Consider the following 15,813-nt stretch of genomic DNA (forward strand, 5'->3'; position numbering starts at 1 on the left):
AATCATCCTCCTCATTATCAACAACACCACAAATTTTTATGTCATCTGTAAACTTACTAATTCAACCTTGTATGTTCACATCCAAGTTGTTAATACCAATCCCTGTGGTACACTGCTGGACACAGATTTCTAATAACAAAAATAACCCTCCGCCAGCACCCTTTGCCCCCTATTTGCAAGACTATTTTGGATCCAGTTTGCCAATTTGCCTCAGATACCATTAGATGTTACCTTTAAGGCCAATCTTCCTTCTGGGACCTTGTCAAATGCCTTCCTGAAATCCGTGTAAACCAAACCAACTGTAATGTCCTCATCAATTTCTTTAGTCACCTTAGCAAAAAAAACTCTATTAAGTTCGTCAGACAGGATGCCCTTCTCATAAATCTGTGCTGACTAGCCCTGATCAATCTCTGCCTTGCCAACTGTTGGTTGATCCTGTCCTTCAGAAATTGTTTCAATAATCTCCCTACAACTGATGTCAGACTAATTGGCTGAGTAATTTCATCACACCTGAATCCCGGGATACAATGTCCTTTTCCTCTATGAATACAGATGAGAGATATTCACTTAAGTCCTCATCCACATCAACTCAATGCATAGGTTGCCAGAGGTCTTTAATAGATCCCACATTTTCCCTGTTAATCCTCTTTCTTTGAATATTCCAATAAAAAGCCTTGGGGCTTTCCTTGATCCTACCTCCAAAGATATTTTGTGACCCTTTTTTGGCCTTCTAATTTCCTTTTGAAGGAACCTCCTACAGTCTTTATACAATTGAAGGACCTGTCCTGTTTTTAATATGTTATAACTGACATATGCTTTCTTCTTTTTTCTTTATCAAACTCTCAATATCTCTAGACATCCAGGATTCCCTGGATTTGCTGTCCTTGCCCTTCACTCTTAGAATGACACATTGGCCCTGAATTCTTTCTATATTACTTTTAGAAGAGTCCCACTTTCCAAATGTAGACTTACCTGCAAATAATTGCTCCCAGTCTATTTTTGTCAGGTCCTGTCTCATGATATTGAAATCCTCCAATTTAGATACTTAACTTCTGCTCTATCCTTATCCCATCCCATAATGACTTTGAAATTTACAGAGTGTGGCCACTATCCCCAAAATGCTGGTCTACTGAAAATTCAGCCACTGGGCTGCCTTCATTCCTTAGAATTAGGTCAAACACTGCCCCATCTATATATAGGCACAAAAAAAAGCTCTCCTAAACGCTTCAGGAGTTGAGAGGAATTGGGTAGTCAGCTTCTCATTGTCTTTTCAGCTATAATCATTCCATTGAAAGTTTTCCTGCTGCTGTATAGGTGTGACATTCTATGGGTCCGCACAGACCTGTGTCAGACAGTAGGGAGTTTATATCCACAGTCATTATTTGGCTATAGCAGCCTGTCTTCTTTTTTTGAAAAAAAAACACCTGGTAGAATTAAAAACTCAATATGGCTGAAATACCTCCACAGAGGCTAGTATCCCACAAGCAAGTAACTCTTTATTTACACATGGAGTGTCCTTGGGACTGATCTGATTCCCTTAGAGCCAGCTCGCAGTGTGAACAGAACCCCTGATGTTCCTGTTTATATATATCAGCCGGAGGTCCCTATTTGGACCAGGTTAACAGTCCCAATCAAGGAACTCATATTCTAATAGGTCCACATGACTGACCTCTTTACAATCACCACATTGGCCATACGTACTTTGATGTTCTGACCTGCTATCGTCACACCACTCACTAGACAGAATGGATAAGGAATCTGTCACTGTTGTAAACAGGAATCTAAGCCTCCCTACCATGCAGTCTCATCAGGGCTATTTTGGAAAGTGACACTACAATTGGTACATGTCTGTGAACAAACAGATGAGCACAATTTTTCTGACACAGGAAACTGAACTGCCAGCATTAATTGGACCAATCATAATTAGAGAGCAAATCAAACCGAGAAACCTTCACAATTCTGAATTAAAATTGATCTCCTTTATGTAAACGAGTTGACATTTCCACATTTCCTAACTCGCTCTTGAGTATAAGTTTTAGTTTTAGATTAATCTTATGGAGACTTAATGCAGAAGCTGAAAGGCACTGACTCAGCCTTCAGCAGTGCACTACTTCGCACATGAGAAGTTTTCAGTGGCAAGAAAGATTCAAAATGTCCCTCAAGACAGACAATCGGGATGATCTTGGTAGCATTAGTCCACTTTAAAAAATTTAAGGTGCAAATAAAGGCAACATTTTTAAACAGTATGAAAAAATAAAGTTGCCATAGTCTTACCAGACCATAGGTCTGTTCCCTCATTGGGAGAGAGACAACTGGTGGTGGTTTAATGTGATGGTCATCACACATCAGGTATGGGGAGAGGTTGAGAAGGAGAATCCCTCATAGTAACCTCAGCCAAAGCAGGTATTGAACCCACGTTGTTGTCATCAGATTGTGTCACCAACCAGTCATCCAACCTAAACTGACCCCCAATGACTAAATAATATTGATTGAAAAAAATGATATTTGAAATCAAAATCAAATGCCCCACTGCTAATCTGGCCATCTAGATCAAATGATTTCCAAGTTGCATTGAACATAGATAGCTTAACAATGCAGAAAACTTAAAATGGACTTTGTATTTCAACATTACTGTGCATTTTAATAACCAATACAACAGAATTGGTTACATTTATTTATGAGACCCATGGAAACTTTAAGCTCACATATGGGAGCTTGCAGGGGGTGTATGGTAGTGTTCTGTTTATGGCACTGGTCTGGAAACCTACAGGCTGTGTAATGGATTTGAATAGATCTGATAATCTGCAGGCTACTGCCAGGAAAATGGCCACAGAAGCTGGCAGATTGTCTGTAGCAATACAATGCCATCCTTGAGAGAAGGAAAGGTGCCTTTCTCTCACTTGGTCTGCAGACTTTAGAAGTGGTTCTAGTCCCAAAAAAATGGCGGTTGACTCTATCAGCTTTGGGACAATCCACATCCAAACAATCACTCAGAAAATCTAACAAGAACAGAAAACGCAAGAGAAACTCAGCAGATCTGGTAGCATTTATGGAGAGAAAGTAGAGTTATGTTTCGAATCTAGTGACACTTCCTCAGGTCTTCCGAACTGCTTAGATTCTCTGGCATTTTCTGGGTTTTTTTTTGATCTTTAGTATCCTCAGTTCTTTCTTTAACAATAGGAAAATGGTGTGGATTTCCGATAGTATATGAGGATCTCGAAGTGCAGGAACTCCCAGGTGTCTCTCAGAATGAAAAAGTGGTGACAGATTTCAACTGTTTTCTTTTAATGCTATTTTAAGAAATCAGTATTATTTATTATCCTCTGCCTGATTTTACACATTGCTCCTGATGTTGCATGAACCACCTCTGATGTATGGTGCACACGGGCTGTACGTTTTGCATTGAAGATCATGACAACCTACAAAACTACAAATTTCTACAATCCTCACAGTTTTAGCTACTCGTAAATCACTCTTAATGAAGCAAAATAAATAGGAAGTCTGTACTTATCTCCTCCTTTCATTTCTTTTGGCCAGCTCCTAGCACTAATGGCTGCAGAGTTTTCCTGCTTCTAAAACAGCTGAAATCAAGACCTTTCATATCCTTCAGCATACTTATCCTTGTAAGTTGAGGATGGTACTCTAGGCTGCAGAAGAGAGAAAGAATATGTTGTGACTATGGACTGGATTCAAGATACGGCCTCACTGTGTGCTGATTAAAAGTGTGTAAATTGTTCATTGGATTGTGAGCTGGAAAAATAGTTTCTAACCTGGTAACCAGGGTTACAATGCTCATGACAATTCTTAGGAACAAACACAAATGGCCTCAAACATCACAGTGATTGCATTGCGAAAAAAAATCTTACTTGTTTGCAGGCGATGCAAACATTAGGTAGCCTTATAATTCAAATGACAGCATGCCATCGAGAACTAAACAAGGTCTTTGTACCTTTGAGACTAACAGAATTAAAGGTAACCTATGTTGTATATGTGGTGGAACAAATTGCTTCCAAAGAATGACTAGAGTAGAGTGCTAACAACTAATTGCCCTTTCTACTCTACTCTTTTCAACCCTATCAACCTTTCTGTGTTTGGTCTAAGGGCCTGTTGGTTAACAGAAGCACAGCATGAAACGTTCGCGAATCTTAACAAGACGAGGCACTTGTCTTGACAATGAGAAGCAGTCTATTGTGGAATTATGTTAGGCACAAGTTACATCGGCTAGGTATAATTACTAAGACAATCAGAAGCTAGATGGCATGTCTGGCTTATCAGAATCTTTAGCTAGATTCCTTTTTCCCCCACCAAAGACTGTACGCATCATCATTTTAATGCAGTCTCCAACAATAACCCTTTCAGGACCATTATCATATACAATGACTTATACATTTTAGAGGTGGATTTCTTCCCCAATGTAGGAGATACGGAGGCATTATGGCTGTAACAGACACTGTGAGTGACTTATAGTGCATAATTAATTCATTCATGGGATTTAGAGAGGGCCAGTATTTATTGCCAAACTCTATTTGTCCTTGAGGAGGTAATGGTGCAGTGCATGTGCTGTGAGTGCACCCACAATGCTGTTAGGGAGTGGCTGGGGATATCAGGACGAGGGCTAACTGCAAATATAGTGAATATGGTGCAAAAAGGATGCTGTATTATTCTCTGTGCAACTCCACAGGCCTTCGTGCAAGAGGGGTGCAGGAGGAGAGAATGCCTCTAACCACAGGGGGCCAGTCATCCTACCACATAAACTTTGCAAAGTCGGTGGGACCAGATAGGCATGACTGTCAATCTAGCCCAACAATCTACTGTAAAAAATTCAAGGATCTCACAGAGATGCTCAAGGTCAATCTTCAAATTCACAAAATTACAATTGGATGGCTAGCCTTACGCATTTCTAAATTTGCCACTAGCCTTCCCCTGACATAGTGGGCATCTCAATCAGTTACAACTTGCCTTCATTTAACTCACCCTCAACCCATTCTCTCTCCATTTGGAGGCTCCATCTGGTTTAAGGATGCACTCCTTGCTTTCCCTGCTCTCCTAACCACTCTATATCTTTGTGATTTCCTGTTCTGAGAACTGCAAACTGGCTTGTCAGTGTTGTAAGCACAGTAATGGTAGAAAAAGAACACATTTATGAAGATGAAGATGCCACTGTCCCTCATCCTCTCCTTTGCAACTACCAGCTCAGATACTGAGACTGCTCATGGTTTAGAAGGCTATTTAGAGTTAAGATATGCATTTGGTGAAATACCTGACATGGGCAAACTCCAGCTGGCGGATTTGGACAGCGAAGTTGCCAGCTCACCAAAGAGTGAGGCAACGCTTAATTTCTGTTACACAGGGCTCAGATAAGGGGTTGGATTATAAGTGGCCCTCACTGGGTGTGCCACCAGCAGAGAGTATAGGCAGAGCCCTGTCCACCTCCTTCCTAGCCATTTACAAGTCCCTACCCTAGATGTGGCTTGTTTAGAGCTCAATTGACCCAATCATTACACTGCCCGTGCCATAAAACATTTGGCAGGGGCAGCAGCTCAGCAATCCCTTTTACAACAAATTCAAAGGAATGCTGGTGAATGACAGTGGCTCCATGGATCACAAACATGCTGCCCCCTTCTGTTAGGAATCATATCATTGTTCCAACCAATTGAGGAAGGTTGAAGAGGCTCCTTTATTTTTCTTAAACCCTCAGCTGGCTGCAACAAAGATTTTGAAATTCTTTTTAACACATTCCTATATCTCACGCCAATAAAAATGTAGTTTTCTCAATCACAAGAAGCAAATAAACAGCCAAATTAATGGTGTTCTCATGTGAGAGAAAGATTGTTTAATGACTCTGACAGAATTAATAAAGGTAGCACATCAGCATATACAAAAAGTTTAAAAAGGGGGTCACCACCTCGTACAAAAAGGAAGGTAAAGGAATCTACCGTTTAAATGCTCTTAAAATATACTTAAGATATTTAACTTGAGATCGTAGTTGTTTAATTAAAATCTTGTATCCTTAACAAGAGTGAAATTTATAATTTTCTTTGTGAATATTGATTCCTCAGTAAGTCAAAGTAAAAGCAGGGAAAGAGAAAGTCTTCAGTTCTGCTGATATAGGCATAAATATAGTTCTTTAGTGCATCCCCATGTCTGGCTTCATTGTTTTCAAAGCTGAATAATCTCCAGGCATCTTTCATTTCTGGTACATGAAACATATCCAAAAGAATTCAAATCAATTTGGAGACTTGGATTTGACTTTCAATGTCTTTTTGTCGCGATGTTAATTTTGGCTCAGGCTAATTTGCATTTATTGATAGGTTCATGAGCTTTACTCAGCCTGATCAGGTAATTACAATTCCACTTAAATCGTGATTTTCCTTTTTTAAAATCCAGTTTATCCCATGAAAGGTCCCATGTATTATAATTTGAATAACAGAAGCTGATAATTGAAAGTCAGTTTTTATATTTCAATAAATATTAAATAAATAAAATATATCCTCCCACCCCTGTCATCTCCATTACTGGTGTTGCTGTTTTCTATCAGTCAGCCTGATCAGGTTGCTGCTGCCCTTTCTGAATTGGGACAGTTGAAGCCAGGACATAACTGCTCAGAGTTGCTTGAAGCCTTCCACCGAGGCCATAGGGAAGTTTCCCACATTGAAACTCAGTAAACATTCACCTGCCATGCCCCAGCCACCAGGGTATGACTGCATGGGATAACTAAGCAGAGCAAAGGCACATGCTTTAACACACCATGTGAAAATAAAATGCTTTTGACAATTTAACACTCCCAACATATCGTGCCGATGTGTCCCGCTGAATTACACACTTAAATCTCTGATTTGGGACTGGATCCGACAATGTTCCGTCTCATAAGCATGAGTGCTTCTATTGAGTCACACTTGGCCACTGAGCCAAGTATTGCCTCAAATTCACAAAAATTACTGGCAGCAATAGAAAGCAATTTGTAAACATTGAAACTATGTTAAATATACAAGTAGAATACAAATTCTGGAATAGAAACCAAGCAAAAACAAACTGTCAAGTCATGTTGGATCAAATAACTCTCAAGCCACATGATTGTATGTATAATATGTGGTGATCTACAAGGCAGTATTAGTGAAATGGCACCCCCAAACCGTGTAACATATTTCTCCAGGTCAGTGTTTTTGGCCTGTATGATTTATTCAGCGATATTAGTTTATTCAGGGTTTGCTAGTTTATTTGGAGAAAGAAGTTTCCTGATTTATTCTGCATGAGTAAATTGTATTGGAGATGTTACAGCAATTGAGATTTTTCAGAAGACAATGATTTACATAATGTATATAAATGTAACAGGGATACAACTTGGATTATGGAGAAGAACATTCTTATTTTATCCTGGGTTGGAGATGGTGTGGATTTATCAATCAAGATTAATTTACATGTATCCTGGGAGTAAAAGTAGGGCCAGTGTGAAATCTTGGGCAGGTGGACTGAAGAGAAATGAATTGAATTGGTCAATGGACTGGACCAGAATGGTTTAAGTTTGAGAATCTCATATGAGTTGTTTCAGAGACAGTGAATTATGAGTTATAAGCTTTGGGATGAGTGGCAGGAACAATGTGAATTAGGAATCTGGGTACAATGTTGGATAAATAAAGACTTTTATGTCAAGGTGCCAGAAACTCCATTGCTTAGCAACTCCATCCCTCTCCATGTTTACAGCCGAACAAGTCCATTAGCAAATTTGGTATTGTATTTGATCCCAAAAATCAGCTTCCAACAACAGCCCATGGCATCTTTTGGATGTTTACGTTCATCTCCATAACATCAGTTACCTCTGCCCCTTAATTCATCAGTTACTGAAATCAATGTCTTTGTTCCGTGGCCAACATTCTACCCTCTCAAAAGTCAGAATCCTGATTTACACAAAGTCTTGTTCACCATGCATTGTTGATCACTGACTTATACTGGCTGATAGTTGAGCATTACTTCAATCTTAAAATTCTTATCATTGTCTTTGAAATCCTCCCTCCCTCCCCTCACTCCAAAATCTTTGTAATCTGGCCCAGTTCCATAAGTCCTCATTCCTCCCTAACTCACCCCAAATAACTGTGTTCTTCCAATTCTGCATGGGATCTTCAATTGTCAAACGCTGGAATTCCTTCCTAAAAACCTCTCTGCATCTTTACAACTCTTCTTCTCTAAGATGCTCCGTAAAACCTAACTATGTAGCCAAATGTTTCAACACTTACTGTAATGTTTCAATGTTAACACTTCTATGAAGCGCTTTCAGAGGTTTTATGATGCTGAAGGTAATACATAAATGCAAGTCATTTTTAGCATTGGGTGTCATCTAGGGTTGGTGGAGTGCGGGTGAAGACTCTGGAGGTAAAATTGATAAGTGGAGCCCAACTGATTCTCCACATGAAGTAGATTGTTATCATTCTCATTAATGGAATAAAGTAAGAGTAGCATTCAGCCATCTACTTTGTAGTCAATGCTGTTCATTTAGCTAGTTTTAGCATACAGACTATTTTTAAATTTTTATTGTCTTGTGGTAAGATGAAATTGGGATGAATGAATGTACAACAAATGAAAAGAACACTTGCAGACAGCATACACCTCTTCCACATTGTGTAAACCTGATGTTATTACATTATTACTCTTTGAGGCATCTCCATGTCTGGTTAGTACTCTATAATTAAAAAGCTGAAACAAAAAGATATTTTTATTTAGGGCTTCCATTTAACTGAGGAAAGTTCAGGCCAATTCACATTCAATAACCTGCTCTAAAAACTCTGCTCACATTTTGAAAGGTGTGTCAAATGCCAACACAGCCTCAGGCAATTCAAAGAAATAAAAAGTAATCATTCACATTCAAAATACAACAAGTGCAACACTCTTAGGAAATGATTCCTACTGTTAAAGAATCCGAGAAAAATATTGTACGATCCTAGGATGGGCAGGACTGACATTTAAAGAGGGGTTGAATTGTTTAGGATTATATTCTGTAGAGTTTGGAAATAAATTCTCTAGAGTTTGGAAGAATTGGGGGTGGGGCGATCTCATAGAAACCTATAAAATACGAACAGGTTTAGGCTTTGTAGATGCAGGAGTGATGTTCCTGATGGTTGGGGAATCCAGAACCAGGGATGACACTCTAAGGATACGGTGTAAACAACTTAATATTGAGATGAGGGGAAATTTCTTAACCCAGAGACTGGTGAGCCTGTGGAATTCACTAACACAGAATATTGTCAAGATCAAAACATCATACTATTTCAAGAATGAGTTGGATATGACACTTGGGCATCAAAGATACGTAGGAAAAATACAAACAAGTTATTGAGTTGAACGATCAGCCATGATCAGAATGAATGTTGGAGCAGTCTCAAAGGGCCAAATGACCTACTCTTGCTCCTATTTCCTATGTTTCTATTATTTGGATTTGCATCTGTACTTTTGGCACAAAAAATTATTTCTTTCTAATGGCATATCCTATTCATGTATCAAAGTTTTGTTGAAATCCATGCATTAGTCTTTGATACTTTGTTTGCAGATAAATAAACTAACAATCAGGGTTAAAACATTGTGTAATGATCATAGAAGCATTTTCGGAAATGTAACAAATAAAATTCAGAAATGAGAGGAAAGATGAAGTAAGTGTTAAAGTGAACGGTTTGCTACCTCAGTGGTAGCAACAATAAATTTGTCAACCATGCATTTTTTCCTTATTCATCGTAAAACCTGGCCCCTTATTTTGAAATTTAACAGATTCCACTTCCCCCCACCCCTGATTAAAGATTCAACACAAGCAGTAGGGAGGTGAGCAAATGTTCTCTGCTTTGCGCATTCATCAGAACATTTCTAACAGTAAGATTCAGTAAGAACATCTTGAATTGCTAATGTTGTTCAATTGTTTCTAATGCTTAATGTGAAGAGGTTTCATTTAAAAAGTCATCAGGGCATCACACTGGTATAATTGCATAGCACAAAAGTGCATGGTATGGTATGTAACTGCCAATTCATTCAATGTTTTGTATTGAGCCATCCACTGATGGCTTATTGTTTGATTTACACAATAACCAGTAATAATGTGTTCCCAGTGTCTTATGTGCCCAGACTTAATTTAACGACTCCAGATAAGAAAAAAATATTAAATTAGGCAAAATGCTATTCATTTGAGACTTCCAAAAAGATCCTCTTTGCTCTTTCAAGGGAAGTGGATAGCAAACAATGACAGCACTCTAAGACAGCCTTGGCTGTTGCCACAGCAATAAGGTCTGTGTAACACAGTCTCAATAATGACACCATAAAACCCAGGATAGCATATGGGCCCACAATGATTTCTAAAATAACACTACATAGTAAAACTCTCATATTAAAGGTGTGAAATAATTAAAAACCAGTAATCTCATTGAAGGGTTTGAGATAAAATGACAAACCACGACAACAAAGCTAGAGTAATTTTAAACATATTATCTGGAAGCCCCTCTCCAAGTCTTGAAAACACTTCCAGTGTAAATATAGTTTTGCAGTATAGATTTTAAGATTCATAATATGGTTTGATTCAATTCTTGGCAGGTTTTTGTCTCTGCTGATAGCAGTTGTCATTGCAACGCCCAAGGGAATGTTAGTGATGCATGACAGCAGGTGAATAAATAATCATCATATAATCAATGCAAAGGATAACTGGTTCATTGCCAGAAAATAATACTTGTGTTATGTCATGACTATATCTTGCAATCATCAAAATTCTTTTGTATTTAAGGGCTGCAATTATAGGTCACAAATGAGCCACAGGACAGCATACCCTGATAATGTAATGACAGTTGAAAGCAAGCCACTAATGGCTAATTGTAACACCCTCTTAAGATGTAAATCAAGACGCCATCTCAAGGTTCATTCCCAGTTAAATATTAGAATTAAATATTTGAAAAGAGCCATTTGGCCCATTTAGCCTGTCCCAGCTCTTTCACAACTTATCCATTTAGCCCTGCTCATTCCTACTGTTTCCTGATACTACTGTGAGGTTTCCCATATATCTAATGCCCTTTTGAAACTTACTGTTGGTTGTGCCTCCACCATCCTGTCAGGCCTGTGCCGTCCTGTGGGATAAAGCTTTGAGGTGAAACTGAGGCTCTTTTGGTGTTTCATGTAATTGAGAGCATGTTTTGTGAAGTGTTGCCACTAAGTCAGAAGGTTGGAATGTGCCGTGATTGGCTTTCCTTCACTTTGGTCTTAGCTCTCTGTAGTGAGGAAATGCTATTCAGACACTTAGTGCTCTTTACAGAAGGTTCAAATCTTCTTTTGAATTATTTTAAACATAAATTGCTGCAAAGGGAAAGTAGACCAGGACTCTTCCCATTCCCTCTCCAAGCCATAATTTACATTTTAAATTACAGCCAAAACCAGGTAAAGTAATTCGGTAACACTCTTGGGTTATATCTATACACATGTCATGGTAAATAGTTTTCCACATGCTTCAATTTGGCTCAATTGCCTCAGATGTAGGTGAAGGGTTTTAAAATGATTTATTCTCTTCTTCAGCCTAACTTGAACTGTTCATAGTTATTACAATGGGTTGAAACAAAGGTTATCACTCATGTATGACCACTTGCATCCATCTGGCCTTTTTGGTTCCATCTCCAATACTTCTGTAGTGAATCAAAATATTCAAAAGAATTCAGAATTTCAAAGCCCATATGAATTTTCTCCTGAGTAGTTCTCAGCATGCCCAAGAGATTAACCTGTAATTCCTGAATGATCCAAGGCAATCCTGGACGGTACATAGCACTAGTATCTACATGTTATTTTCTGAAAAATTTATGTGATCTTGAAATGAAGGAATTAGAAAGAATTATCACTGGGGAATGTAACATTAGACTTTCTGTCACTCAGTACTCAGAACCTGCTTCCTTAAACCACTGCCTCCCTAAAACTGTGCCTCCCTAACACTCTAAGATAACAAAGTGTGAAGCTGGATGAACACAGCAGGCCAAGCAGCATCGCTTCCTTGTTTTCAGACATCCTCCGAAAAACCTTTTCCAAAAGTGTAGCGATCTACACCAATGTCTAGTATGTAGCCCTGTATGAAACATTGTTTGCTATCTCTTCAGTGAAGCACCTTGGGATGTTTTACAACGTTATGAGCACTACTTAAATGCAAGTTGTTTTTGGAGCATTCCTCAGTGCAGATTTTACTGCCTGTCACTGTAATGTAAGAAAGGACATGAGTTTCGCACACCCAGCCATCTTATACAATACTTTCACTGTGTTTGGACATTTCTCTTGTTCATTTATATGAAACATTAAACAACTGAAGAAAAGACAGTTCTCCAGGATTCACACGGCGGCCAAGCAGTGTTTGAAAATATATGAGATGAAATTTTCCCCAACCCATCATCAGAGAATGCAACCTTCCCGAAATATCTGGTGGCTATAAAGACAGCACAGTCCCTAAGGACTTCTATCACCCCCATGAATATTCTGACTAGATACTTGTAAAAGCTTATAAGGAACGTCATAAAAGGAAGACCAATTACATTTGAGGGCTAAATGATGAATATACACTGCTTCCACTATTTATTGTGAGACATTGGACATTGCCTGGCTACTTATCCATATTATCTGAAAATTGGCCTGTACTGCTTGATCTATAGAGAGAATCTAGATATTTTCCCATGCTATTGTTGGGACATCTTTTCCCCTCAGGAGCCATGTATTTCAGAAACCCTGAGAGGTACACCTATGATGTACCAAAATTTTGAATGCACATGCAAAGGCAAATTTTTACCTATGTAGTGTTTCCCCTTTTTTGACACTAAATTACAGGTGTTTTGCGTTATGTTCACACCTGTTAGGATCTGCAACTTCACTGTCCAACTGTAACTTCACATTATCCAAGCTCTCAGGTTCCAGAGACATTACTTTTCATTTTAGTTTCATATAACACTTCATGGTTATAGTGTTTAGAAAGCATCTCAAGTCCTTTCTCCAAACTGCTCCTCCCAGACCACGAACTATTAAGTTTTCATATTAACCATCCACTTTTAGTACCCCGATTAACTAGAACCTGACTTTAAGTTTGCTTAAAAGGCTGGGTTTTGGTTTTGCCTTCCATTTCCAAAACAATATTGGGAATGACTTAGTGAGATGGACCAAGTGTACCATTGAAAAATGGCAAAACCACAATATGAAGCACAATGCATTCAAGCAACTGTAAACCAATGCAGAGTTGTTTGGTGACTAGGGCTCACTGTCCAAAGATAAAAAAAAGGGTTAAAATGGTAGTGATTCTTAAAAAAAAGCATTACCAGATTCAGAAGCACAAGTAAAAAGGCAGTGATAAGTACCATCAACCTTTAAATAGTTAGTTGACTGTTTTATGACTGAAGTCCAGCTTAATACCATAGACCATAAGATGTACAAGTAAAATCAGACTTTTCAGCCTGTGAGTCTTCTCCATTTAATCAGGGCTGATATGTTTCTTGATCCCATTCTCCTGCATTCTCCCTGTACCCTTGAACCTCTGTCTTAAATATGCTCAATGACTTGGCCTCCACTGCCTTCTGCACCAATGAGTTCTGTAGATTAACCATCATTTGTGCTGAAGAAATTCCTCCTCATTCACTAATGGGGTTCTGCTCACACAACTTCTCATTTAAAACTTTAAAAGCACCCACATCACTTACCACACAATGACTGTAGGATTCAGCTCATTCATCATGTGTAGAGTAGAGAGGCATGATCAAGGTACTAAACAAATACTTTGCATCTGCCTTTACCACAGAAGAAGGTTCTACCAATGTCATTGTGAAAAAATGAAATGGTTGAGTTTGCTAGATAGGTTAAAAAAAACAAGGTTATATTTGAAAGATGGGTGTGCTTCAAGTTGCTACATCCCCAGGTTCAGCTGGGGTGCATTCAAAGATGCCAAAGAAAGTAAGGACAGAAATTGTGGAGGCACTGGCCATAATCTCCCAGTTTTCCTTAGATACTGGGGTAATTCCAACAAAGTGGAGAATTACAAATGTTAAAGCGTTGTTCAGTAGAGGGTGAAAGGACAAACCAGACAATCATTTTAACTTCAGTGATTGGAATGATATTTGAAGCAACAGTTTGCAGTAATTGTCAAAAGTGTAGATTAATTCATGAAACCAGCCTGGTTTGTTACAGATGAAATCACAGTTAACAAACTTGTTTTAGTTTTTTTTAATATTAGGTAGGATTGATAAAATTATGAGTGGATGAGCTGTGCATATTGTTTGACAAAGTGACACATAACAGGCTTGTCCTGCTCAGTTAAAGCTCAGTTAGAATTTAATGCTGAGAACTATGAACTGATATATTTTGGAAAGATGAACGAAGAGAAGCAATGTAAGCAATAGGATACAATTCTGAAGGGAATGCAGGAGAAAGGGGACTGAGGGCGTGTGTGCACAAGGCAGCAGAATGGATCAAGAAAGTGCTTGAATGTCATTTTTGATTGTGAGGTTTATAAACTGAGTCATAGATTACAGCAAAGAAACGATGATGAATCTTCACAAAACAGTGATGTAACTTTAACTAACGTGTTCTGTTGATATCTGTGCAACTTTGGGCACAGAAAATATTTACAAACATGGTTCCAGGGAACAGGGACTATTCTTCTTGTAGAAGAGAAGATTCAAAGGAGATCTGATTAAATGTGGTATTCAAAATCACAAGGGCTCTGGACAGATAGACAGAGCGGGAAAAGGGATCAGACCAGGGGACACTGAGTTACATTGACTGGCTAGTGGAGATGACATGAGATGACCATTTTCTGGTTGGGATTTGGAATGCATTGCTTCAGCATGTGATGGAGGCAGATTCAATCATGGCATTCAAAGTAAAACTGGATATTTACCTGAAGAGAATATTTACCTGAAGAGAAAAGGTTTATAGCAGAAAGTGTGAAGGAGTAGCATCAGGTAACAGCTCTTGCAGTGAGCTGGCACAAACTTGATGGGCAAAATGCCTTCCTGCACTGTAACTGTTATATGATACTGTTCTGTGATTTTAAATAATTGTCAGGGCTTTTTCTGAACTCTTGATCAGGTGCACTGCATGAGCTTTTAATTAGTCTGCTGGTGCTTTGATGAAGTTTGCTCTTTTCACTGCTAAATTCACAGATGAATATTGAACAGCTGCAACTCCAGAAACTGTGACTGTTCCCCTCAAAATGTAGCTTGTTAGTTTATTTTTAAAAACGCAAGAACTGCGGATGTTGTAAATCAAGAACAAAAAGAGAAGTTGCTGGAAAAGCTCAGCAGGTCTGGCAGCATCTGTGAAGGAAAAAACAGAGTTAATGCTTGGGATCCGGTGACCCTTCCTCAGAACTGATGGTAACTGGGAAAATGTCAGCTTATATGCAAGAAAAAAGGAAGGGGGATGGGTTTGGGAGTAAACGATAGGATCGAGCCTAAAGATAGAGAAGAGCATTTGACAGACAAAGGAATTGATAACGATTAGGCTGGGAGGGTGAATATTTGTTAATGGGGACTATTAGTGACTAACAATAGGGGCTGGGTAATGGCAGGCTATGTGGTAAAATTGGTACGAACTCCTTTGTCTGTCCAACTGCCCTTCGCTCTCTTTAGGCTCTATCCTATCATTTACTCCCTACCCCATCCACTGCCCCTTTTTCTGCATATAAACTGATATTTTCCCCACCACCGTCAATTCCGAGGAAGGGTCACCAGACCCGAAATGTTAATTCTGTTTTCTCCTCACAGTTACTGCCAGACCTGCTGAGCTTTTCCAGCAACGTTGTTTTCATTCCTTGTTATTTAATCATTGTTAACCAAACTG

This window comes from Stegostoma tigrinum, chromosome 8 (genome assembly GCF_030684315.1).
Source record: "Stegostoma tigrinum isolate sSteTig4 chromosome 8, sSteTig4.hap1, whole genome shotgun sequence".
NCBI classification, from domain to species: Eukaryota; Metazoa; Chordata; class Chondrichthyes; order Orectolobiformes; family Stegostomatidae; genus Stegostoma; species Stegostoma tigrinum.